We start from the raw sequence: 26,767 nt of genomic DNA on the forward strand, positions 1-26,767 counted from the left end.
AGAGAACTGGGATTCACAATCAAAATACATGCGCAAAATACACATAAAAACTTACTGAGACTTTGGTCAAACTATATGTAAACATTTAACAACTCCTTTAGCTCAACAAATACACTGGATGGCAATTATTTAGTCACAATACACAAACTATGATGCTGGGAGCCATTTTCAGGAGTCTTGTGAAGACAACACTCGAATGAGTGAATCACAATTGACCCAGTCTAAAAAAACAAAAAAAAACAAAAAAAAAAACAAAAAACTGGGAGCTACGGCATCAGTCGAGGGACAAAACGCACTCATTTGCTTGATGTCTTATTAATGTGAAACTCACCATTGACACCTTGTGGTGTATTTAAAGCACTACCTTACATAGTTACAGTGACTGTGAAGTACGGCAGGGTGGCCCTGTGACGTCACCGCCCTGCGACGTCAACAACAATGGCGAGCCACTAGTTAATTTTTTTATTTAAAATTTTACAAAATTTATTAAAACGAAAACAATAAAAGGGGTTTTGATATCAAATTATTATTACTCATACTAACATTTACCTTTATTATTACTCATACTAACATTTATCTTTAAGAACAACATGTCTTTTTATCCGTGGTTCCCTTTAATTGTGAGTCTGCACAATTCATTAATTTCAGCTCTTCATTAGAATTTATTCTGATATTTCCTGTGAATTTTTACACCTTAAGATCATTTTTTATAAGTCAATAAAGGAGTAGAAAATAATTTTCAAATTACCTATGAAGGCAAGTCAATAAGTATCTGCACTCCATTTTTATTATTTGATTCAACAACAATAAAAAGTTACACAGACATCTTTTTTGTCATACCCTCAGAAAAAAAACTTTTGGGTTGAGCAGTAAGCCACGTATGCTCCGCCTACTTCACCTGTTGATTGGTGATGAAACAACGGCCCCTTAAGCTTTAGTTGAGCTTGTTATGCACGATTTCATATGCAGAACCATGACTAATGTGCATTTGCCATGTCATCAACGGTGGAACCATCTCAAAGCCAACACAGCATGCAAAGCCCTGCAGATACTTGACTTACCCTTGTATACACTGTTACATGAACACAGTGAAAATGGTCATTATCAAATGGAGAAAATATTGGCATAGTGACACTGGATGCTCCTCCAACATTAATGACGATATGTGAAGAAATCTGATTAGGGTCGACAACAACGTTGAAGAAGCTAAAGAGATCTCTGGCTAGTGTTGGCTGTGTAGTACATGTGACAAGCGTCTCACATTTTTATAGACTTTATTCTTGTTATATGGCGGAAAACACGGAAAAGACTGAAAAAGCAGTTTCTGCTCTTGCACTCCTCATTAAAATAAACTGCTGTATTTTAAGCCAAAAGAACTGTCGCGTTTGATAGAACAATATGTCTATATGCTGCCATAGCAGATTCATGGCGGATTAAGCCCCCAAACTATTTTTAATTTGTCTGTTTTACCCTGAAAACCCCCGTTTACAGACGTCGCGCAACCACTTTTGTTTCAAACCAGGCATAAAACGAAGGTAATTAATTATATTTATTATTCAAAATATCTGTCGTTTTTAGCTTAAAATCATTAATTGATGTCTAATATTTCGTTTGAAAAAACAACAACAACTTTAAATAATTATTCACTCACATATTTTTAAACTTTTAAACAAATTATGTCACAATGAAAAAAATGGCGTCTGTAAAAAAAGTCACGGAAACCTACCTCATAACTGTCACTTAATTGTATTTTTTTTTTTTTTTGTTACTTTCACATTTTCTCTGATATGTTAGATGATAAATAATGGATCCAAACAAAGAAATGAAAAAGAATATCTCGACCACTCCTTGATGTCTGCGATTTCTGCATCGCGACCCTTGTTATGTTACCATGTTTCACCCATAAAATCTCCCAAAAATCCAGCTGTGGCCATTCACAGCTGTGTCTTGAGACTCAGTGATACATGATACATGCGATTTTTGGATTGAAACAAGGTAAGTATCCGATAATATCTCGTTAAAGTCATGGCGTCTGTAATTCTGCTCTCGAATGCTCTCACCTCCAGATAGGGTTTTGCTGTTTGAAAAACATAAAAAAAAAAAAAAAAAAGCCCTCCAGTTCAAAATTTTTCTTCCCCCAGAAAATTGAGATTTTAAGCTTTCCAATGATGCATCACACATGCATATCGGACAATGTTGAAAGTCGGCCAAATTGGGGGTCTCAGAAGAAGACGCAAGTTTTTAATTCCGGTCTTCAAAGTCGAACGGTTCGATTGCGGGGCACAACAGCAAATATGGCGGAACGTCGGCTTGTTTTTGTGTGGTGTGCTTGCGTTTTTTTGTCTGTTGAAGCAAATGGTTCTGATTTTGCGGCATTTTACAAAAAAACGCGTGGTCGCCATTGCTTCGAGTGTGCGTATATGTTGAGGAGGTTGTTGTCAAGGAAGTCACCTTGTAAAACTGCACTGCCACTTCGGGCCTGAAATGAATGCTACATCATTTTCACACAGAATTGCGACATCTTTCGAACGGAGATGGAACCAAGATGGATCCATGTAAATGCAAACATAAAATGTGTCGTGGTTTGTTGTTTTAGTCGAAGCGTCACCATGTAAACAGCAACTAATATTGTTTTCAAGTTTCTGTGTTGTTACTCAGCATCCATTGTAAATGATCATGGGTAGAGCCATCTGTGTTACTTCTGCTGGCTTTCAGGCTCAGTAGTGGCAAAAGAGACATCGGATTTTACCAAATGCTTATCTACACAATTTTGTAGCTGGCTGTTGCTTTGTGGCATTCAGAGTTTAGTATAGTATTATCCTCCAGTGTGCTTGTTTTTGCAAATCTACTCAGTACAGCTACAATTTCCATTGTATATTATCACATACTCTGTGCTGATTAAGTTCTAATTGTGAGATTTGTTTTTCATTAGGCTTCTCCTTTTTGCTGTGGCTACCGCCACCACCTTTTGTTGGTTTTGCTTACATTGAGCTTAGATACTGTATTGATCTTTTGTCATTGACATTTTCTGTTACTTTAGTGGATTTTTTTTGTGTGTGTGAAATTCATTTATTCACATTTTTCATGATCCCTTAATTCTTAAATTATGTTTTTTAATAGTTGCGTGCCCACTAAGCTTTAGAATTTTATGACTATGCACCTAATATGACAAATAGGCTTTAAAATCATACAGTGGAGCAAATAAGTATTTAGGTAACCATAAATTGTGCAAGTTCTCCTACTTGAAAAGATTACAGAGAACTGTAATTGTCAACATGGGTAAACCTCAACCATGAGAGACAGAATGTGAAAACCCGCCCCCCAGAAAATCACATTGTTTGATTTTTAAAGAATTTCCAAATTAGAGTGGAAAATAAGTATTTGGTCACCTACAAACAGGCAAGATTTCTGGCCGTCAAATAGGTCTAACTTCTTCTAACGAGGTCTAACGAGGCTCCACTCGTTACCTGTATTTATGGCACCTGTTTTAACTCATTATCGTTATAAAAGACACCTGTCCGCAACCTCAGTCACACTCCAAACTCCACTATGGCCAAGACCAAGGAGCTGTCGAAGGACACCAGAGACAAAATTATAGACCGGCACCAGGCCGGGAAGACAATCTGCAATAGGTAAAACGCTTGGTGTAAAGAAATCAACTGTGTGATTGACCCGTTTTCAAGTTTGAGTATGTCAAAAGTACTATTGATTTTTGCATCGGAATATTTGAAAACAGGTTAATGCTGACCCCAAAACAATACGAAGGATGAAGACGGAAGTCGATGCTAACACTTTCGTGCGAAAATTTGCAAAAATGGCAGAGCAACATGATACAAAAAGCTTTGACTGAGGAGGAAAAAGAAAGGCTACCAGGACATACAGAATAAACATTGTCCCGGCTTTCATTCGCTGCTGTGAAGCCCCCACGAACCGAACTCATCAGCACTGAAGACTTCAGCTGGGGTGGATTAGCCACACTAAGCCACACGGTTGCTAGTCGTCATATGCTATTGTTTAATCATAATATCACTTTTCATCCTTCACACAGCCGCTGGGAACAGAAATGGGTTGTTTAATCCATCTGCAGGTGACCATCGTGATTTTACGACACTATGCGGGTGTGCGCTGGTCCTCATGGGAAACACAGTACTGGTCTCCATGGGAAACACAGTCTTCTTTAAGGCAAAACACTACCACTTTTGTTCACTGGAGTCAGTAAAATTGACCATAACTGAAAAGTTACCAAGTGTTGCTTTAAGTAGAAATACTATTGGAAAAAAACTATCCCACTTCTCACTTTCCTGCATTAAGGTGGTAAAATGCTAGATGCTCATCAGGTTTCACGTATACAGTACACTCCATGAAAATCAACAAACATTGAATTTATCATCATTGTCACAAGTTCAATGCTGGCAGGGGCTTTAGTATCTGACTTAGACCAATATTGGCCCAGGAGAGGGAGATAAGCTGTTTGTTTCTGATGTCAATGTTGCCAATTTGTTTTCCCATCACATCAAATTCAAATCAACTGCAGTGCTGAGGTGGTCTCAGCGAATGTGTGTATAATATCTGTGAAGGAGAGTAACAGAGAACTGAGAGCTAAAATGAGATGGAGGAAAAAAGGGTGAGGAAGAAAAATGAAAGGGGGAAATTGGAGCGGGACAGAGGCACCAAACTGTGAGAGATGCTTGGTATGGGAGAGGGAGAGAAGGGAAGAGTGGAGATAAGATCACCTAGCTTCTGTGAACACCATCCCCATGTGTCCTACACTTGCTGCTTATCTCAACTGGTGCAGACACCCCAAAGGGACACATAGCCACGGAGGGGGTGCGGCAGAGAAGAGGAACAAGGGGACAGAAGAAGACAGGATGAAAAAGAGAAGCAAGGGAATGTTGGATAATATGAATCCTTACTGATGAGAGAAGTATGGGGAGAAATTGCTGAGCGGTGGTCGAAACTGGCAATTTATGATGAGGTCTGACCTGCATCTTACTTGCAATGTACCTTCTGGTTTTCTGAGAATCTACTCGATGAACACACCAGCAATAGGCAAAATGTTTAAATACGGTGGGGATTTTTAAAATTACTTTTATTACTATTTTTATCTAACATATTTTAAAGCTTTATGAATTTCCTGTATTTACCGTATTGGCCCAAATATAAGACGGCCCTGATTATAAGACGACCCCCTCTTTTTCAAGACTCAAGTTTGAAAAAATACTTTTTGAACACCAAATTAATCGGAAACAAATGATTATAACAGTATATTTGAAAGAAAAAGCATGTTATTTTGTCTCATTCAAATCTTAATATCTGAACATTTAAATATGTAAATTAAAGTGCAATCACATTCGTAAATGAATGGTTTATTTACATTTCAAAAACCAGAAGCCAATCTATTGTGATAAAACAACAAAATTGCAATAACTGCATTAACCATCAAAGTGAAGTCTAACTGTAGATGTAGTCTTGAAACAAATCTGAATAAGGAAAAACATTGCAATAAAATAATGCAAACTGGTTAGACTTGAGAGTAGCAGAGATCTGTCATGACATAACATCACTTCAATGATATCTGGCGGCATCTAGCGTCGTGAATGGGTATAATGTCTAGACCGGGAATATAAGACGACCCCCTCTTTTTCAGTCTTATTTCATTGCAAAAAACACCGTCTTATATGGTAAATGGTGTTATACTTATATAGCGCTTTTCCACCTTTCAAGGCGCTCAAAGCGCTTTACACTATCTCGCCATTCACCTACTGGTGACACAGCACCAGGAGCAACGTGGGGTTCAGTATCTTGCTCAAGGATACCTAGGCGAGTTCATCAGGGTGAAGAATCGAACCCACAACCTCTGGGTTGGGGGACAACTACTCTACCACTGAGCCACGCCACCCCACTTATATTCAGGCCAATACGGTATTTTCACTGTGCTGTTTCTTTAAGTATACTCTTGAACATACTGCACATAATATTAACCGCATATAACATTCGTTATGGGTATAAACATTCAATTTGAAGGCAATGCTGATGTTGTATGTACTCCACATGCAGAAAGCGCATTACAGCTGTCAACCTTATACCTGTACTCATTGCGTCCTTCATTATGTACCGGACTATGGATTCATTTATGTCATAGTGGCAGCCGAAAGCCACAAAGCTTCTCACTTCCTTCAACATGTTGAGAAGTAAAGTCTTCCCAGCTACAGTATTAGTGTCTTTGCTCTCCCACTTTTAGGCTTACTGCCAGATAGCTGAGAAGGCACAAAATGTTTGGGCAGTATCTTAAGGCTCGAAATAAAGTATTGTAACATCTACCAATGATACATGATGATATCTTATTCTATCTCTGTGTAGTAAACCCTCACCATGAAGTATTCCCTTTTTTCAGAAAATTTAGCGATACTTTTACTTACCTTTATTTATTTTCTGCAATCAATCACTTAGCTAGATTTACTCATAAAATGTATTTTCCCATTGAAATTGTTTTAAATCCCACTAATCCTTTCCAGATTAGTTTTTTTCCCCCTATTAAAAACAGGCTGATTGATCGTCTATGCTCATAAGTCAAGACGTTGTGGCACTCGTAAATCGAGGTAACGAGGGAAAAAAAAAAACGGAAGCAAGATTAAAAAAGATGGCGCACTGTAACCATCCGTACTACATATTAGGAAAACACTACACTTCGTTATCATTTTCAGTAATTTCATTTTAAAAATTCTACAATATTACAGATGAAACAGATGTGAAACAATTATTTACTGTACTTAAAAAAATATATATATATCTTGTAGCGTGCGATGCACTATAGTCTAATAGCGGTATTGATGCAGAATCTCTGCATGTAGTTGACATAATCTACAATACTTTCAAGCAGGGGCGTAGGTTAGCAAAGGGATGATAGGGACATAACACTAGCAACTTTTCAGGATGCTCAAATTGTCCCCACCAATCTTTTAAGCAACCTTATTTGCAATAGGTTCAGTTATCAGCTCAGTTCTGCAGTTGTGCATGCAGTTCAGTTATCGAGGTCATTTAGATTTTCTTCCCATATGTTGTAAGGATAGAATTGACCCTACCTTTATTAAGTGAATTACTGCACTTTCATTATGTTCAGACTTACATTTACCTCATTTTTTCCCCCTCAAAAACACATTGGATTAGCTGACGACTAGTTAAATTCCCTTGTTTTCAGTGTAAATCTACTAGAAATAAGTGACGTTATCTGCCATTGCTTCAAGTAAATTTCAAGTACATTTTAAAGTAATTAAAGTAAATTTTACTCACTTAGATTTCTTGAAATAAGAAAACTAATTAGCTGGAAATAATCTTAACACACTTTAAGCAAACAGTGAGTATATTTAATCTAAAAAAAACAAACAACGCTTTTATCGTCAGAAATGTCAATTCAAGAATTGATATTGTTCAAAATATTATTTAAAAGCAATTTTTCTTGATTTAGGTGAAAAATGATATATATATTTTTGTATGGGCTTAATAAGAAAAATGGTAATATTTCCCTACTGTATTTTTCGGACTATGAGTTGCACCTGAGTATAAGTTGCACCAGCCATAAAATGCCCAACGACAAGGAAAAAAACATATATAAGTCGCACCGGAGTATAAGTCGCATTTTTTTGGGGGAAATTTACTTGATAAAATCCAACATATAGAACAGATATGTCATCTTGAAAGGCAATTTAAAATAAAAATACAATAGAGAACAAAATGCTGAATAACTGCACAGTATGTTAATGTTACATAAACAACGAAACGCGAACGTGGCCTTTATGTTAACGTAACATAGCTATTAAGTTATTCAGATAACTATAGCATAAAGAACATGCTAACAAGTTTACCAAACCATCAGTGTCACTCCAAAGCACCAAAATAACATGTGAATTGATATAAAAATTTGTGATAATAATTTCACACATAAATTGCTCCAAAGTATAAATCGCACCCCCAGCCAAACTATGTAAAAAACTGCGACTTATAGTCCGAAAATTCGGGTAAATTAAGTGGAACAATCTGACCCATTAATATGTTATCTAGTGTTTAACACTCAAAACGAGATGGAGAAAACTATTTGATTAGATTTAAGAAAAATTATCAGATTAAGACGTTATAAATATGCAGTGTGAAAGTTAGTATAGGTCAATACAGATTTATTTGGCATTGAACATTTAGCCTATCAATGAATTAGGTTGACATTGGTGAGAAATGTAGCCCTGACCCCCGATCACCCAATCTGTTTGCTCTTTTTAATGTCCCGTCCCCAGCAAAAACTGTACATGCAGGTTATGCTGTTATATCGCCCATATCAATATTGAGACCAAACCTACGCCACTGCTTGCAAACGTTTTTTATTGGTACTATTTTTTACCCGTTGCAAAAACATGCATTTTAGGTTAATTAAGAAGCATATCTGCCATCTTAATTTCCATTTTGTGTCAATGTTTGTCTAAATGTGTGTAAGATTGATTGGCGGAGTAAGGTGCATTGCTGGCTCTGGTTAGTTGCGACCTCAATGAAGACTAGCGATATTTTTCTTTTTAATTTAATGAGTACAAATGTGAATAAAAATAATTAGGTATTATAGCTGCTTCATTATACAGCGTAACATAGGACTTGATTATACGTGCTCCGATTGTTATATGGCAACCATAGCCACTAGTACATTTAAGGGACCAATGTCCTGGACAGACTGCTTTCAGGCACTGTATCACACCTCAGTATTAAAAATAAAATTCATATTGATTTGTAAGACAGCCCCTTTGTTATGTCATTTCCGTGGATTTAAGGCCTTATATCACCAAACAACAGGAAAATACGACTGAGAAGTGATACCGACCAGCAGATAATGTCTTAACACTTTGATGACAGTGGGGAATTTATCTGTTGAGATAAAATGAGGTGATATTAAAGTTTGTTCCATACTTTTATTTGAATGTATTCAAATGATAGAAAGCTGATAAAATCAGTTTTACAGCGATATCGGCCCTGGAATGCGGATTGCTCTATAAGTCAGATGAATCCCAATGAATCTCTCCCTGAATTAGAGTGTCATACTCTTACTAGAAACATGAATTACTTTTTGCCAGTAGAATCCACCTCTGCGCCACCCAAGACTAGAAAGCTAAGGGACAAGTTATTGCTGAGAATTCTCTAATTATCTTGCGCCCATTAATTCATGGATTGTAAAAAGGCGGACATAAAAAAGTTCCATCCTCACACTCTATCCTTTTATTCCCAGCTACAGATGGGAAGCAACTCCCAGTGATCATTTAAATATTTCAGAACATCTTGGTAAAAGCCTCAAAAGAGTCAATAGCATTAAACTCTTTATCCCCAGCACAGCCGAACCACCTCCTCGCCGGCCCTGGATCTTTGCCTCGAAAATCTTCTGGCATGGAGTTGTGTTTGATGTTGTCCAATTTCTATCTGTCTGCACAGATTTTGACACCGCATGTCAGTTTGTTTTCTTTTCCTCAAAAGCGTTGACCAAAGATAGGACTTATGCTCAGTAAACATGAGAAATTAGTTCATTTATCATTCAGGAAAACTTGAAACTCTGCATGCAAAGATATTAAAATTATGGGGTGATTAAATTGTCCATACTGCTGAAGTGTAGTTTACACCAGGGGCGCTACCAGGGGTGGCAGGGGTAGGTAGTGCCCACCCATGGACACACTCTGCCCACCCAAAGAAAACTGGATATAGTACTAACTGCAGTCTGGGCACCGTGTATGGTAATCTCATTCATATAATAATACTGATGTGTTCTAAGTTTTAACCTTTGCGTTGTTACCTCCTCTTTCGCCTTAAAAAAAAACAAAAAGAAAAGAAAAAAAAAATGTTGGTTTTGTTCCTAGGGGGGCGCTGCACACATATTTACGCATAGTTAGGATTTATTTTATTTTATTTTTTCCACCAGTTTTTCACCAATTTTTCACCAGTGTTCACCTGGCTGTTGTGTTTGGTGAGTTTTGAAGTAGGTCAAAGTAGGCCTCAGAGCGTCGGCGGGACAAAGAATGACTGCTAGGGGGCGCTACATAGTGTATTTGGAATTTGTCTTTACACAGTATCAAAGATTGCACCTGTCTTGACCTGCCTGCAGATTTTGGTGCATTTTGAAGCATTCTAAGGGGGTCAAATTGAGCTCAAAGGGGCTGCGGAACAAAGAATAATGATATATATTAGGGCTGTCAAATTATCGTGTTAACGGGTGGTAATTAATTTTTAAAATTAATCACGTTAAAATATTTGACCCAATTAACGCACATGCCCGGCTCAAACAGATTAAAATGACAGCACTGTGTCACGTCCACTTGTTACTTGTGTTTTTTGTCTCCCTCTGCTGGTGCTTTGGTGCGACTTATTTTATGGCTTTAAGCACCATGAGCATTGTGTAATTATTGACATCAACAACGGCGAGCTATTAGTTTACTTTTTGATTGAAAATGTTATAGTTTTTATTAAAAAAGGAAAACATTAAGAGGGGTTTTAATATAACATTTCTATAACTTCTACTAACATTTATCTTTTAAGAACTACAAGTCTTTCTATCCATGGATCGCTTTAAGAGAATGTTAATAATGTTAATGCCATCTTGTTGATTTATTGTTATAATAAACAAATAAAGTACTTATGTACAGTATGTTGAATGTATATATCAGTGTTGTGTCTTATCTTTCCATTCCAACAATAATTTACGGACAAATATGGCATATTTAATAGATGGTTTGAATTGCGATTAATTACGATTAATTAATTTTTAAGCTGTGATTAACTCGATTAAAATTTTCATTTATAAAACCGAGGAACCACAATATGTCACCTTAAAAAAAAAAAAAAACATTGTCACCTGCGTGTCCATACTGTTCAGTTATGGATGTGTTCTAATTCAAATAAAATCTAATCAACTTTTATTTGTTTAGACCAAATCCCAACAACAGTTATCTCAAAGAGCAAACAAAACATGTTTTAAGGTGCAATAGCCCTACTCTGGATTTTGACTTACTTGAGCATTGTAGCTTTTCTTTTTTTTTTTTTTACCCCCAGGTAAGACTAATGCCCACCCATACCTAGCATCCTGGTAACACCACTGGTTTACACTATCAAAAAACGAAACCATCTGAAAAAAAAAGTCATGCACGCACATATATCCAAGTACATGCATACGTATGTGCCATCCACACACACCACATATATCAGAAACTAATTTCTGTAATGCTAAGGTTTCATCTTTAATTAAAAGTGCATACATATTTGAGTTGAATATCCTTCCTGGTATCTTTGATATCATCCGAAAAACAAAACAAGTGCCTCTGTGAAGAATAGTAATTCAATAAAGTGAGCAGCAATTCCTCATATACCCTTCACCTATACTGACCCCACAGATCATTACTCACAATAGTGAATAGATATAGAGGATGGAGGCTATTTCAGGGGACAAATATATTCCTACTTCTACCTTCTTTCATCTGAAAATCTTAAATTGTGAGGTGAAAAGGCTGATTCAATAAACCTTAATTTAAAAGCCAGCAATATGAACTTGAGTATGAGCACTGGACGAAAGTATGTGTGGACAGGGAAGCCAAATAAAGAAAACTTTAATTACAGTTCGGCGCACACTACATTTTGTTTTATTGTGTAAAACTTGGCTTGATATTCAGGAGCGACTCTCATGACTAATGAACGCTGGTCCTCAGTATGATATGATTTCAGCCGAGGCGGGCAGAAATAAGGGGCAGTATTATGAAAGAGGAGGGGAATACATTTATGGTGAAGTGTAATAGCAGTTAGATCATCAACAGGTGACTAAATGCAGATTACTTATACTTCATTACAGGCAAGAAGTGAGTCAGACAGAACCATGATCCTTCATATGCAGGTGATGGATGCAACTCTACTACAGTATTGTAATAATATTAATTGAAATATTACTATTTTGCGGCATGAAATTAGGTGTACCCCAACATGCACACACACATACTGTACAGTGGTATGAAAAAGTATCTGAGCGTTTTGGAATTTCTCACATTTTTGCATAAAATAACCATCAAATGTGATCTGATCTTTGTCAAAATAACACAGATGAAAAAACTGCCTGCTTTAACTAAAACCACCCAAACATTTATAGGTTTTCGTATTTTAATGAGTACAGTATGCAAACAAGGACAGAAGAGGAAACATAAGTAAACCATCACATTTAATATTTTGTGGCCCCTCCCCTTTGGCAGCAATAACTTCAACCAGACGCTTCCTGTAGCTGCAGATCAGTCTGGGACATCGATCAGGACTAATCTTGGCCTGTTCTTCTCTACAAAACTGCGGTAGTTCAGTCAGATTCCTGGGATGTCTGGCATGAATCGCTGTCTTTAGGTCATGCCACAGTATCTCAAAGGGGTTCAAGTCTGGACTTTGACTTGGCCACTCCAGACATGTATTTTGATCTTCTGAAACCATTCTGAAGTTGATTTACTTCCGTGTTTTGGGTCATTGTCTTGTTGCAGCATCTGTCCTTCAACTGTCTGACAGACGGCCTCAGGTTTTCCTACAAAACATCCTGATAAACTTTTGAATTCATTCTTCCATTAATGATTGCAAGTTGTCCAGGCCCTGAGGCAGCAAACAGCCTCAAATCATGATGCTCCCGCCACCATACTTCACGGTGGGGATGAGGTGTTGATGTTGGTGAGCTGTTTCATTTTTCCTCCACATGTGACATTGTGTGTTACTCCCAAACAATTCAACTTTGGTTTCATCAGTCCACAAAATATTTTGCTAAAACTTCTGTGGAGTGTCCAAGTGCCTTTTTGCGAACATTAAACGATCAACAATGTTTTTTTTTTTTTTTTTTTTTTTTTAGACAGCTGTTACTTCCTCTGTTGAGTCCTCCCATGAACACAATTCTTGACCATAGTTTTACATATAGTTGATGTGTGCACAGAAATATTGGACTGTGCCAGGGATTTCTGTCAGTCTGGCAGACACTATAGGGTTCTTTTTTTTTTTTTTTTTTTTTTTTTACCTCTCTGAGTATTCTGCGCTGAACTCTTGGCATCATCTTTGGTGGACAGCCACTCCTTGGGATAGAAGCAACAGTGCCAAACTCTCTCAATTTTTAGATAACTTCTCTGACTGTCGATTGATGAACATCCAGACTTTTAGAGGTGGATTTGTATAAAGCTGGGAATGGATACAAAACCAACAATCCTTGATCGCACGTCTTTGGACATTTTCGTTTGACTTCATCAAGACAATTCTTACCACAAGTGTGTATATTATAATGTACAGGGCAGCTTTTAACCACTCATAAGTTATTGGGCACACAGCCGACTTAAAATATTTGGTAAAAATTTGTTTCAAATGCTTTTTAAGTCTCCTGAGGCAGTCTCACTTACTTATCCCCCCCTCTGTCATTGTTTGCATGATATCTTCATTAAAATATGAAAACCTAAAAATGTTTGGGTGGTTTTACTTAAAGCAGACACTGTATTTTCATCTGTGTGATTTTGACAAAGATCAGATTAAATTTTCATGATTTTAGGCAGAAATGTGAGAAATTCCAAAAGGTTCAGATACTTTGTCATACCACTGTATATGCAGTATATACAGCATATACTCGTATACACGCATAGCATATATGGGAATAAGTAAGTGAATTTAAATAAAAAACAGTTAAAATAAATAAATGAATAAATACAACCATATCGATCAATCTACAGTAGTTGGTGAGATCTAAGATCGTAGAGAAAATAAATCTTGAAGATGAATTCTGTAATTTCCAGCTCATCGTTTCTCACAGACTGTTAAAAATGTGTTTTGTAATATGCAGTTCTACCACTTCTATTTAGTCTGATGGTTTTAAAGGTCAGGGTTTCTCTTTATAAATATCACCATGAAATGGCTATTTAATTAGCTTAAAGGTAGCTAGCAGCAGATTAATAGAAAGTAATAGTTTGTCCAAGGAGCTGATGTCCCATTCAATGCCTTTAAGTCTCCGTAATCCTTCACAAAAGTGGCCTAGTTGTACTGTGTGTGGGTGTGTGATTTGTGTGCTTGCACGTTAATGTGTCAGAATCTAAGAGAGGTAGTAAGAGAGAAGCAACTCGGCTGTAACATAAAGAAGACTTTGTATGTACGTATTCTTGGACAGGAAGAACAGGTTTATTTTCTTACAAAACGTCTGGGCAGATCTATGGCGTTAGAAGGAGTTTGCAATAAAATTTATATCAAAATCTATATTAAACAGTATGTTACTTTAACAATCAGATTACCGTTTACATATTATTCTCCATCCATCTGCATTCTGTCTTTTCAGTGTGGGATAAGGTGTCCTACCTCAAATAATTAAATGGGTTAGACAGCTGTGAATGTGGAATTGAGTGAGAATATATCCCAGCTTTACTTATCGGAACAATTATATCACAAGTGAAAAAAAAGCAGATTACAATAATATACAGTGTGCCCTCGCTACTTTGCGCTTCAAACTTCACACCCTCAGTCCATTGCAGATTTTTTTTCAATAAATATTATAAAGGCCTGTAATTTTCAACATGGATAAACCTCAACCATGAGAGACAGAATGTGGAAAAAAACCCAGAAAATCACATTGTTTAATTTTTAAAGAATTTATTTGCAAATCATGGTGGAAAATAAGCATTTGGTCAATATCAAAAGTTCATCTCAATACTTTGTTATGTACCCTTTGTTGGCAATAACCGAGGCCAAACGTTTTATGTAACTCTTCTCAAGCCTTTCACACACTGTTGCTGGTATTTTGGCCCATTCCTCCATGCAGATTTCCTCTAGAGCAGTGATGTTTTGGGGCTGTCGTTGGGCAACACAGACTTTCAACTCCCTCCACAGATTTTCTATGGGGTTGAGATCTGAAGACTGGCAAGGCCACTCCAGGACCTTGACATGCTTTTTACGAAGCCACTCCTTTGTTGCCCTGGCTGTGTGTTTCGAATCATTGTCATGCTGAAAGACCCAGCCATGTCTCATCTTCAATGCCCTTGCTGATGGAAAGAGAGTTTCACTCAAAATCTCTCGATACATGGCCCCATTCTTTCTTTTCTTTACACAGATCAGTCATCCTGGTCTCTTTGCAGAAAAACAGCCCCAAAGCATGACATTTCCACCCCCATGCTTCACAGTGGGTATGGTGTTCTTCAGATGCAATTCAGCATTCTTTCTTCTCCAAAGACGAGAACCTGTGTTTCTACCAAAAAGTTCTATTTTGGTTTCATCTGACAATAACACATTCTCCCAGTCATCTTCTGGATCATCCAAATGCTCTCTAGCGAACTGCAGACGGGCCTGGACGTGTACTGGCTTCAGCAGGGGGACACGTCTGGCAGTGCAGGATTTGAGTTCCTGGTGGCGCATTGTGTTACTGATAGGAGCCTTTGTTACTGTGGTCCCAGCTCTCTGTAGGTCATCCACTAGGTCCCCCAGTGTGGTTCTGGGATTTTTGCTCACCCTTCTTGTTATCATTTTGACGCCACAGGGTGACATCTTGCATGGGGCCCCAGATCGAGGGAGATTATCAGTGGTCTTGTATGTCTTCCATTTTCTAATAATTGCTCCCACAGTTGATTTCTTTACGCCAAGCGTTTTACTATTGCAGATTCAGTCTTCCCAGCCCGGTGCAGGTCTACAATTTTGTCTCTGTTGTCCTTCGACAGCTCTTTGGTCTTGGCCATAGTGGAGTTTGGAGTGTGACTGACTGAGATTGTGGACATGTGTCTTTTATACCGATAATGAGTTAAAACAGGTGTCATTAATACAAGTAACGAGTAGCGCCTCGTTAGACCTCGTTAGAAGAAATTAGACCTCTTTGACAGCCAGAAATCCTGCATGTTTGTAGGCGACCAAAGACTTATTTTTCCACTCTAATTTGGAAATAAATTTTTTAAAAATCAAACAATGTGATTTTCTGTTTTTTTTTTTCCCCACATTCTGTCTCTAATGGTTGAGGTTTACCCATGTTGACAATTACTGGCCTCTCAAATCTTTTCAAGTAGGAGAACTTGCACAATTGGTGGTTGACTAAATACTTACTTGCCCCACTGTATGTCACAAATACCTGTCAAGTGCAGATTTCGAATCATATAATCTACTGTAAGTCTAAATTGTTTTCAACGATGTCATAGTGGTACATACATTCGTCTGACTTTGGCTCAGGGTTTGAATGTGAGTGTGAATGCTTGTCTGTCTCTGTATGTGCCCTGTGACTAACTGGCAACTGCGCCAGGGTGTCGACTGCTTTTCGACCAATGCCACCTGGGACTCAGCCCATCATCAGCCCAGGACCCTTTCAAGGGTAAGCGGTGTTGAAAATAAATGGATCGATAACTTTAAGTTTGTGTCATCACAGCTTTTTAGCACTGCATCCAAATCATACATTTAATGACATCAGTGTGAATTTTCAGCAAATTTTTATGGAATCATCCTTGAAAATAAGCCATAAAATCCAGGTTACTATATCAAAAACTGTAGACAGGAAGTAGCACGTAAATAAACCAACCAACCTCACATTGACAGAATAAGACCCTTGAAAAGGTGCGTGTATGTGTGCTCGTGTGTGTCCCTGAAGATAACAAGTGGCATCTCTTGCCCTGCTTCCCAGCGAGGCTGTCTCTAAGCTGTGCTAATCGATTGGCGAAGGAGGAAAAAGGGCGAGCTTTAATGTGTTGCATGTGAAGGATTTACTGGAGAGCAGAGCCTCGGAATCAATGGACTAGAAAATGCATCATTAGGACAGTGTCAAACACACACACACCGCCAACCTAAACCCATTCACTCCCGCTTTCTCCTCTAGTATTCGTCCAGTGAGGGTTGAAAACACACAAACTGGACTTAAGTGTACGTGAGGTTTAAACCGTCAAGTCCAACAGTACACACAAAGTTGTGCTCTTGAAGACAAAGGTACTTTGGCCCATAAATGCACACTCGTTTAAAGCCTCCTTAGTAGCAGTGTGTGTGTGGGTGTGTGCACACACACACACGTGAGTGTTTGTCCCAAATATCAGGGCTGGACAAATTGCCGTATCTTACCTCAGCCATTTTGTCAGGAAATATTTGAGTGACCCATTTTTAGCTTTTCCATGAATAATTAAATTCTAAATGACTCCTGAGGTGAACTCCCCACCTTGATCTCCCTGGTCACAAGTGAACAGTTCAACAATCGTGAAGCAGCATGGATATTTGTGGGCTTTTGTAATTTTTCTGCCAAACTCATTAAAGCTGTTTAGTATTTCCCACAGGAACATTTTACTGATCACATCTGTCTTTGCCTTCTCAGATATAAATCATCTTCCTATTTGGAAATGATTTCTCCAATAGGCCTGCTGGGATAGAGAAAGACCAAAATAGCACAGTATAAACACAGAACAATGAATGACATTGTTCTAGTGTTGGCGGGCATGATTTAGATCTCAAATGACTTTGTGCTATGGTCTGTATACATTGTAGTGAAAATTAGACACTTATAGCCTATTAAGCAATATTGTATTTTTCAGTGTGTATTAATACTAAACTGCTAATTTAATGGTAGAAAGTTAAAATCAGATGTGTGACGAAGACATTTTGTGTCTCTATTTTATTTCCAGAACTGATACACACAGCACACTCATTTTCCTTGTCCTCTGCACACGTTTCACAAGCTTCTTTTGTTGTCTGACTCATAGCTCACGGCACGGTCAAGGTATGTGACTTTTTATGAGCTAGGGAGGAAGTGTGCCTTTTTACTGTAAATCTATTCATTCAGCATGCCATGCATTCAAGTCAAATTATTTCATTACACCAAACTGAAAATAGTCTACTATCACCAATGCACATTTATTGTTTCTATTTCACAGATCAAATGCAGTTATGCAAGACAAATGTGATTTTATTATGCATACTCATGGAGAAATTGTTGAGATATGACTGCAGTCTTTCCTGGTCAAGCTGCTTTTGTCTATGTGCCTTCCAAGCCCTGTTTTTTTGTTTTGTTTTGAATGGCCCCAATTGTCTCATTCAAGAAACTACTGAACTAAAGTGATGACTCAGCTACCACCTGGACTTTGACACCTTCTATAGTGCCGTATTTTTCTGCCCCCTATGACCTGAATCTGCTAAATGGGACTATAATAGATCACAAAAAAAATGATGCCAAGTTTTCATCTGAATAAAACCTTTGCAGTTTTCTTAAGATATGGCGGAAAACACAAACAACTGTATTTGTAGTACATATAACTGTACATAAAAAAATATTTGAGCGTAAAATAGAAATGTTTACTACTATGACTGTATGTGGCAGAAAACACAGATAAGACTGAACAAGCAGTTTCTGCTCTTGTACTGCTCTTTAAAAGAAACTGCTGTATTTTAAGCCAAAACAACAGTTGTGTTTGATAGAACAATATGTCTATATGCTGCCAGGGCAGATTAATGGCGCATTAAGCCCCCAAACTATTTTTAATTTGTCCGTTTTACCCCGAAAACCCCCGTTTACAAATGTCGCGCAACCGCTTTTGTTTCAACCCAGCCATAAAACAAAGGTAATTAATTATATTTATCATTCAAAATGTCTGTCGTTTTCAGCTTAGAATCATTAATTGATGTCTCATATTTTGTTTAAGAAAAAAAAAAACGACTTTAAAATTATTCACTCACATATTTTAAACTTTTAAACAAATTATGTCACGATGAAAAAAATAGCGTCTGTAAAAAAAGTCAGATATCTGCCTCATAACTATTGCTTAATTGTAATTTTTTTTTTGTTAGTCACATTTTGTCTGATATGTTAGATGATAAATAATCGATCTAAAAAAAAAAAAAAAAATTAAAAGGGTAAATATATGCAAAAGAAAATCTCGACCACTCCTTGATGTCTGCGTTTTCTGCATCGCGACCCTTGTTATATGACCATGTTTCACCCATAAAATCCCCCAAAAATCCATCTGTGGCCATTCACAGCTGTGTCTTGACACTCTGACACATGCTACATGGAGTTTTTGATCGAGACAAGGTAAGTACGCGATAATATCTCATTAAAGTCATGGCATTTGTAATTCTGTTCTCACGTGCTCTCACCTCCAGATAGGGTTTTGCTGTTTAAACAAAACAAAACAAAACAAAAAAAAGCCCTCCCGTTCAAAATTTTTCTTCCCCCTGGAAATTGAGACTTTAAGCTTTACTATGATAAATCACACATGCATATCGGACAATTTTGAAAGTTGGCCAAACTGGGGGTCTCAGAGCGGAACTTCAAGTCACCTGAGTGTTTTCCGCCATATACTTGCACAGTCTAATGAGATTCAGCAGGCCCGGCCCAGCCTATACGCAGACTATGCAGCTGCTTAGGGCCACTGACCACTAGGGGGTCCCCAATCTGGAATTGTTTATATTTTATTTTGTTTACTACAGTTTGCTTTAGTTGATTTATGTGAGTTTGGATACTTAATTTCAAGCTTAAAAAATAAAAGTTCTTCCTTAACTTCTTTCTTTTCCTCTTTTTGAAAAAGGTTTGGCGCTATTTACTGTAAGTACTGACAATCATTTGGGGTGAGTAGTTTGAAGTATGCAGTGCAACAAAATCTGATTAATATACAAAATATGGATGTGTGGGTTGGCATGTATGGGTTTCACAGTACACTGTGACGATGTGGTGGGCCAAAAATATGGGCCCCCTGGCATTATTTTTGCTTAGGGCCCCGAAATGGCCGGGGCCGGCCCTGGATTCAATACAAGATCATAACAACTTATCGGTTGTGTCAAGACCAGAAACCTTCCTTTTAAAGCGCAACTCCTTAAATGCATGCCATTTCTGGCTACCTATGCTCTTTTAAAAGACATAATATACTGACTGTCACCCAGATTCCGTACCCTGCACATAGGACACTTTAATCAGAGCAGAACATGACATGTTTTTTCCCCCCACAGCGATTCCCTAATTATGGTAAATTTATGATCATCACATATAACGTTAAGTGTATTCAAGTACAAGTACATTTACTCTTTACTAAATACGCACTTTAAAGAATGTCTAACAAGCCGTGTTTGTTTCGAAATTTGATTTTGGGCGTTGTTGAGAACTGTAGAAATAAAATCAGGTCCATGTCTTTGCAATACTGTACAGTTGTCCAAGTATATATAATTTGATACATTTCTCATCTTTATTAAATCCAATCCAAGCTGATTTAGGGCAAAAGGAATACACCTAGACTGGTTGCTAGTCAATCACTGCATAAACACTATTAGATAAATAGCAGTTAAATTCATATTTGTGCTTTGGGCAATGCCAATTTTCAATTCGCCTAAAAAAAAACTTTGGAATATGGAAGGAAACCATAGTACTGGAAGAAAACCAACAAAACCACAGGGAGAATAGGCAAACCAGATCTAGAACTCCTAATTGTGAGGCATATACTGTAGGCCAACCATGCTGCTTATAAACACACAGTGCTTCGAAAATAATACAAACTAGAGCAATAAAAGATGTTTAGCTTTCAAGTCTTGTTCATAATACAACATTGAAATGTGATTTTCCATCTCTGACCCAATTAGAGGCAGATAAACAGATGTATGCCCGGTATATGTCAGAAACGGATGTCGAGGGTCGGGCCCATTACTCAAAAGTCTGTGAGAGGAGGAATCAGATGTGTCAGAGAGAACACAAAGTCTGGGGCATGGGAGCGCTCCCACGTCTTGTCCCCTGGGTAAAACACTTACGGGATAAACACTCCCATTAATATTCTTCTGTGCGCCTCTCCACTCGGCCCGCCCGTCTTCTCCTTCCCTTTCCATGTCCTATTATCCTGCCTCAGCGGACATCCCGTTCTGTCCTGTCCTCCTTGCCAATGTGCAAGATGGAGATGAGAGGACAATCTAAACGCAGGAGGGGGAACATGAATCATTACACTTCCTGTTGTTGCATGCCGTCCGGGGGAGGAAGAGAGACGATGCCCTCGGGGCCCCGATTGATTCCGGAGATTTAATTGGGTTTATTAGCCAAGATGTTGGGCCCCGCGAAGAGGCTCCCAGAGGCCACCGGCTTCCTCCTTCCCTCCCCCATTCCTTCTCTTCTGAAGGAGAAATCCTGCGTAATTGTTTTCCCTCCATCTTCTGTGTCATTGTCAGATGGGTCCTGCGGGATTATTAGCAACCCCGGGTCCCTCAATAATTCATCCAGAGCTATTTATACACAGATGGAGAGTCCTCTAAAGTCTCCCCCAGTGAGCTTATCTGACGCTGAGACAGACAGAGGGAGAGTGAGAGAGGAGATGGAGAGAAACAGGGCTACAAAGGGAATGCAGGCGAGCGATAGACAGAGAGAAAATGGGAGTGACACACAAAGACAGTAAGAAGGATGGAGAGAGGCAATCACGAAAAGAAATGCAAAGAGGAGCAAAGCGAGTGTGACAGTGAATAAAAGAGCAAGAGCCAGCGACAGCAACAACGTTTTAGGTAGACACAATGACAACGTTTGTAGGGTTTCAAGGAGAAACTCTGCCTTGCCAAAGTGAACAAAAGCACCATCCCGGGAATAGCATACCCTCACAGAACACTTTAATGGATTTTAATCTTCTCCCCCCCCCTCCTTTTCCCCATTTAACACAATTAGGATGTTTGCAAAGCTAACATGGACCACTAGTCACTCGCCATAGAGAAAGGACACATGAAAGACATTCGGGCATTTCCATACATAGAGTAAACACGCTTATCCGTCCTCTACAACGTGTCAATGGCTAAAACCAACAAACCATACTCCAGCCATTTCTTGAATCACTTTATAATTTACCAACATGCCATTACCAAGTAGAGCCTATTAAATGGTTGCTAATTCCATATCAGGATGATCATGGCAGAGCTGCAGAAGACAGCACTCTAAAAGCTACCTGCACTTTTCCAGAAAGTATATTAAAACTTTTTTGTTGTCTGAAACAAACAAACATTGGGGAAAAAACATTTGTAAAGCCCATATATTGGTTCAGTAGCCTTAAATTATCATCAATACACTAACCATATTTAACCTATAAATTTACAACATGACATACAGAGAGGAAAGACTATTTGGAGACACCTAAAAATTTACACTGGTTGTGCAAAAACTAGGGCTGTCAAAATTATCGCGTTTACGGGCGGTAATTTATTTTTTAAAAAATAAATCACGTTAAAATATTTGTAGCATTTAGCGCACATGCCCCGCTCGGATTAAAATGACAGCACAGTGTCATGTCCACTTGTTAGTTGTTTTTTTTGGTGTTTTGACGCCCTCTGCTGGCGCTTGGGTGCGACTGATTTTATGGGTTTCGACACAATGACCATTGTGTAATTATTGACATCAACAATGGCGAGCTACTAGTTTATTTTTTGATTGAAAATCTTACAAATTTTATTAAAACGAAAACATTGAGGGGTTTTAATATGAAATTTCTATAACTTGTACCAACATTTACCTTTTAAGAACTACAAGTCTTTCTATCCATGGATCGCTTTAACAGAATGTTAATCATGTTAATGACATGTCTTTGATTTATTGTTAAACAAATACAGTACTTATGTATAGTATGTTGAATGTATATATCCGACTTGTGTCTTATCGTTCCATTCCAACAATAATTTACAGAAAATTATGGCACATTTTATAGATGGTTTGAATTGCGATTAATTACGATTAATTAATTTTTAAGCTGTGATTAACTCAATTAAAAATTTTTAATTGTTTGACAGCTCTAGCAAAAACCTGAGATAACATACTTATAAAGCCTCAGACAGCCTGATTTATTAATTCAGAGAATCTGAATAAAATGTTTAATTGTCGAAAATGTGTTTGAAGTAAATAATAGAACTCATCCAGAGGGGGGTAGAGTAGCCAATAATTTTACTCAAGTAAGAGTAGTGTTACGGGATCCCTGCTGAGTTTCTGAGCCAATCACATGACCGTATTATACCAAAAGTCACACACATAAATCATCAAATTTAGACCAGAACACTATGACCTATTACCCGTCCAAAGGGCATGAGTGACCACTAGTGGAGAAAAAAACATTGTTAACTCTGAATGGTATGATGGTGTCATTGTTGCGACATCTCATTGGCGAAACAGGTGGCCCTACTGTCGGCATCTCTGGCAAAAATAATTTCAATATGTACAATATAGTTGCCTGGCACGGCCAGACTGTTCTCCCTGTATTTTTCAAACACTGAGAGAAAGGTCTGGGAACCAGCCCATTAACGGCCTCTCGAGCAGGTACAAAATCAATCGACAAATCAGATTCGTTTATTTGCGTGACGTGTTCTTAACGAGCAAGTCACTCTTGCGCGTCGGAAGTCGTCTCCACAACAACACAGATGGTGAACAGGAGAGCCGAGAATATGTTCCAATCCACGGTAAAATCAGTTTTAAATTACCAAAAACACATCGACACGAGTCATTGACAACAGTCTGTCTCGCGCTAGCCATGTTGAACAAACTCCGCTCTCCTCGTATGTTTAGTTCTGCGCGCAAGTCCCTCGTCCTGCCCTCATCGTTTTACTAACATCACGTCTGCCCGTCGCTGATTGGTCCACTCCGCTGTCTGTTTGCTGTGACTTGCTCCGCCCTGGAAATTGTATTCGCTGAATGGTGGCCAGACTCAATAGCTGGAACAGCGGTGAGTCTGGTGTACCAGGTAAACAATATAGAGGAAAAATGTAACGACTTTAGTTTAGCCCAAAGTAGCGGAGTAAGAATAGTGTTTCTTCTACATAAATATACTCAAGTAAAAGTAAGGATTTTGTGGTAAAACTACTCTAAGAAGTACATTTTTCTCAAAAAGTTACTCAAGTAAATGTAACGTGTTAATACCCACCTCTGAACTCAAACCTTTACTTTTTAGATTGTAAACTGGCATGTAAGTACATTACTGTTTTGTGGCAAAAGGTTTTTCCTATGAATCTTCTATTGAATTACACCACAGTTGCCGCAAATATTGCAAGAGACCTACTGGAGCCTACATGGATCTGAGATCCACTCAGAAAACAGTGAAGTTTGGTGGTGGGAAAATCATGGTCTGGGGTTACATCCAGTATGGGGGTGTGTGAGAGATCTGTAGGGTGGAAGGAAACATAAATAGTCTAAAATATCAACATATCTTAGCTGCCTCTTACATTCCTAACCATAAAAAGGGAAAAATTCTGCAGCAGGATGGTGCTCCATCGCATACTTCAATCTCTACCTCAAAGTTCTTCAGGGCAAGGAAGATCAGGATCCTCCAGGACTGGCCAGCCCAGTCACCAGACATGAACAGAATGAAAGAGGAAGCATGGAAGACGAAACCCAAGAGTGTTGATGAACTCTGGGAGGCATGCAAGACTGCTTTTTTTTTATGTTCCTGATGACTTCATCAATAAATTGTATGAATCCTTGCCAAACCGCATGGATGCAGTCCTTCAAGCCCATGGAACTTTTGTCTTGCCAAAATTAGACCTTTATGTCTTCAGTAAATGATAAATCTTTTTTCAGTGAAACAAATATATTTTTGTACATTCAACATCATTTGGGAGGGTCTTTCATATGAGCCATTTCTGAAACCATTTGAATAATTAAAAGTCAGGTTTTTAGCAATTGTTTCTACAAAATGGATAAGCGACAAGACTTTTGTCAGGGACTGTACTTTCCTCAGAGATGCAACTGTAATGTAGTCATAATAGAATGACACCCTAATGGGGTTAATGCGAATTCGCTTTTCCATCACTGTGTACAGTATGACTATCCAATCGAAATGAATCCCTTAGTAATATTCCGGAAAATTGACCATTTTTTTTGGAATCCACCGTCTTCTTGTGGGCTGTATAGTACTCAAACCGCACCGTATCATCGCAACACATTTATATTTGTAGATGAAACAGTAAAGTTTGAAAGCAAACTGCGACATTGCAATCGCAAGAGACCATCTAAGAACACTCCCAAAAACATAAAGAACAACCGTGTAAAATCTCATCTAAATCTGCCCAGCCGTTCCACAGACACACACATATAAATGGAACTTTTTAAGTATAGCTCTCGATAAAATTCTTCTGAAATGCTTGTACAAACTTATGAGTACCGCTTTCAGTGTATTTCAATTTGATGGACCTTTTGAGCATCTGAGAATTCCTCTGCCATTTAAGTCAATTCAATGGTATTATTTAATGCCACTTTACATCAGACAATTAGCTAAAGGCACATGCAGGTTTAGAACCATGCTCCCCATGCATTAAAGAAAGCCATGTGAACTCCACTGAAGCACGTACGAAAGGAAAAGGAGCCCCTTCAACTGCCTCTAAGGGAGAAATCCTGAAAAGAAGTGAGACTAGGCGTGTGTGCGCGTTGTAGGGGAGCTGTCTGTCTCGACTGCAGGTCAAGGCGCCGTGACAAAGAGGAATAGAGTCCAAAAACAGATAATCAGGAATTGACGAGGACCTACTAAAAATAACCAGCATATAATGGTGATCACCAATGCTGTATTTGGTGCAGGTGCAAGGCCAGGGCAAAACCCCAACAAATACAGAAAGGTGCAGGGGAGAGAGAAAAGAGAGGAAACGTTTCAAAAGGACACCTACATCTGTCTATTATCGTTTTTATTTAAAGTGGGGCGAATAAGTATTTAGTCAACCACCAATTGTGCAAGTTCTCCTACTTGAAAAGATTAGAGAGGCCTGTAATTGTCAACATGGGTAAACCTCAACCACGAAAGACAGCATGTGGGAAAAAAAAAACAGAAAATCACATTGTTTGATTTTTTATTTTTAAATAATTTATTTGCAAATCATGGTGTAAGTATTGGTCAATACCAAAAGTTAATCTCAATACTTTGTTATGTACCCTTTGTTGGCAATAACGGAGGCCAAACGTTTTCTGTAACTCTTCACAAGCTTTTCACACACTGTTGCTGGTATTTTGGCCCATTCCTCCATGCATATCTCCTCTAGAGCAATGATGTTTTGGGGCTGTCGTTGGGCAACACGGACTTTCCTCTGACGAGGTCTAACAAGGCTCCACTCGTTACCTGTATTAATGGCACCTGTTTTAACTCATTATCGGTATAAAAGACACCTGTCCGCAACCTCAGTCAGTCACACTCCAAACTCCAGTATGGCCAAGACCAAAGCTGTCGAAGGACACCAGAGACAAAATTGTAGACCTGCATCAGGCTGGCAAGACTGAATCTGAGATAGGTAAAAAGCTTGGTGTAAAGAAATCAACTGTGGGAGCAATTATTAGAAAATGGAAGACATACAAGACCACAGATAATCTCCCTCGATCTGGGGATCCATGCAAGATCTCACCCCGTGGCGTCAAAATGATAACAAGAAGGGTGAGCAAAAATCCCAGAACCACATGGGGGGACCTATTGAATGACCTACAGAGAGCTGGGACCACAGTAACAAAGGCTGCTATCCGTAACACAATGCACCGCCAGGGACTCAAATCCTGCACTGCCAGACGTGTCCCCCTGCTGAAGAAAGTACACGTCCAGGCCCGTCTGCGGTTCGCTAGAGAGCATTTGGATGATCCAGAAAAGGACTGGGAGAATGTGTTATGGTCAGATGAATCCTTTGGTAGAAACACAGGTTGTCGTGTTTGGAAGAGAAAGAATACTGAATTGTATCCGAAGAACACCATACCCACAGTGAAGCATAGGGGTGGAAACATCATGCTTTGGGGCTGTTTTTCTGCAAAGGGACCAGGGCGATTGATCTGTGTAAAGGAAAGAATGAATGGGGCCATCTATCGAGAGAT

The 26,767-nt window shown here is 38.5% G+C and overlaps 1 protein-coding gene and 1 long non-coding RNA gene across 5 annotated transcripts in view; one reads left to right on the forward strand and one right to left on the reverse strand.

The window, feature by feature from the left end:
* The window catches only part of celf4 (CUGBP, Elav-like family member 4), a 227,122-nt gene that overhangs the window by 186,001 nt on the left and 14,354 nt on the right, over positions 1–26,767 (reverse strand). The gene's annotated exons all lie outside the window — the stretch shown is intronic.
* On the forward strand, positions 3,543–4,187 carry LOC130921715 (uncharacterized). The gene is made up of 3 exons (XR_009064395.1): positions 3,543–3,632; positions 3,737–3,963; positions 4,049–4,187. It is a non-coding gene; the product is annotated as an uncharacterized LOC130921715 (long non-coding RNA).

The sequence above is a fragment of the Corythoichthys intestinalis genome, chromosome 9 (genome assembly GCF_030265065.1).
Source record: "Corythoichthys intestinalis isolate RoL2023-P3 chromosome 9, ASM3026506v1, whole genome shotgun sequence".
Classification (NCBI taxonomy): Eukaryota; Metazoa; Chordata; class Actinopteri; order Syngnathiformes; family Syngnathidae; genus Corythoichthys; species Corythoichthys intestinalis.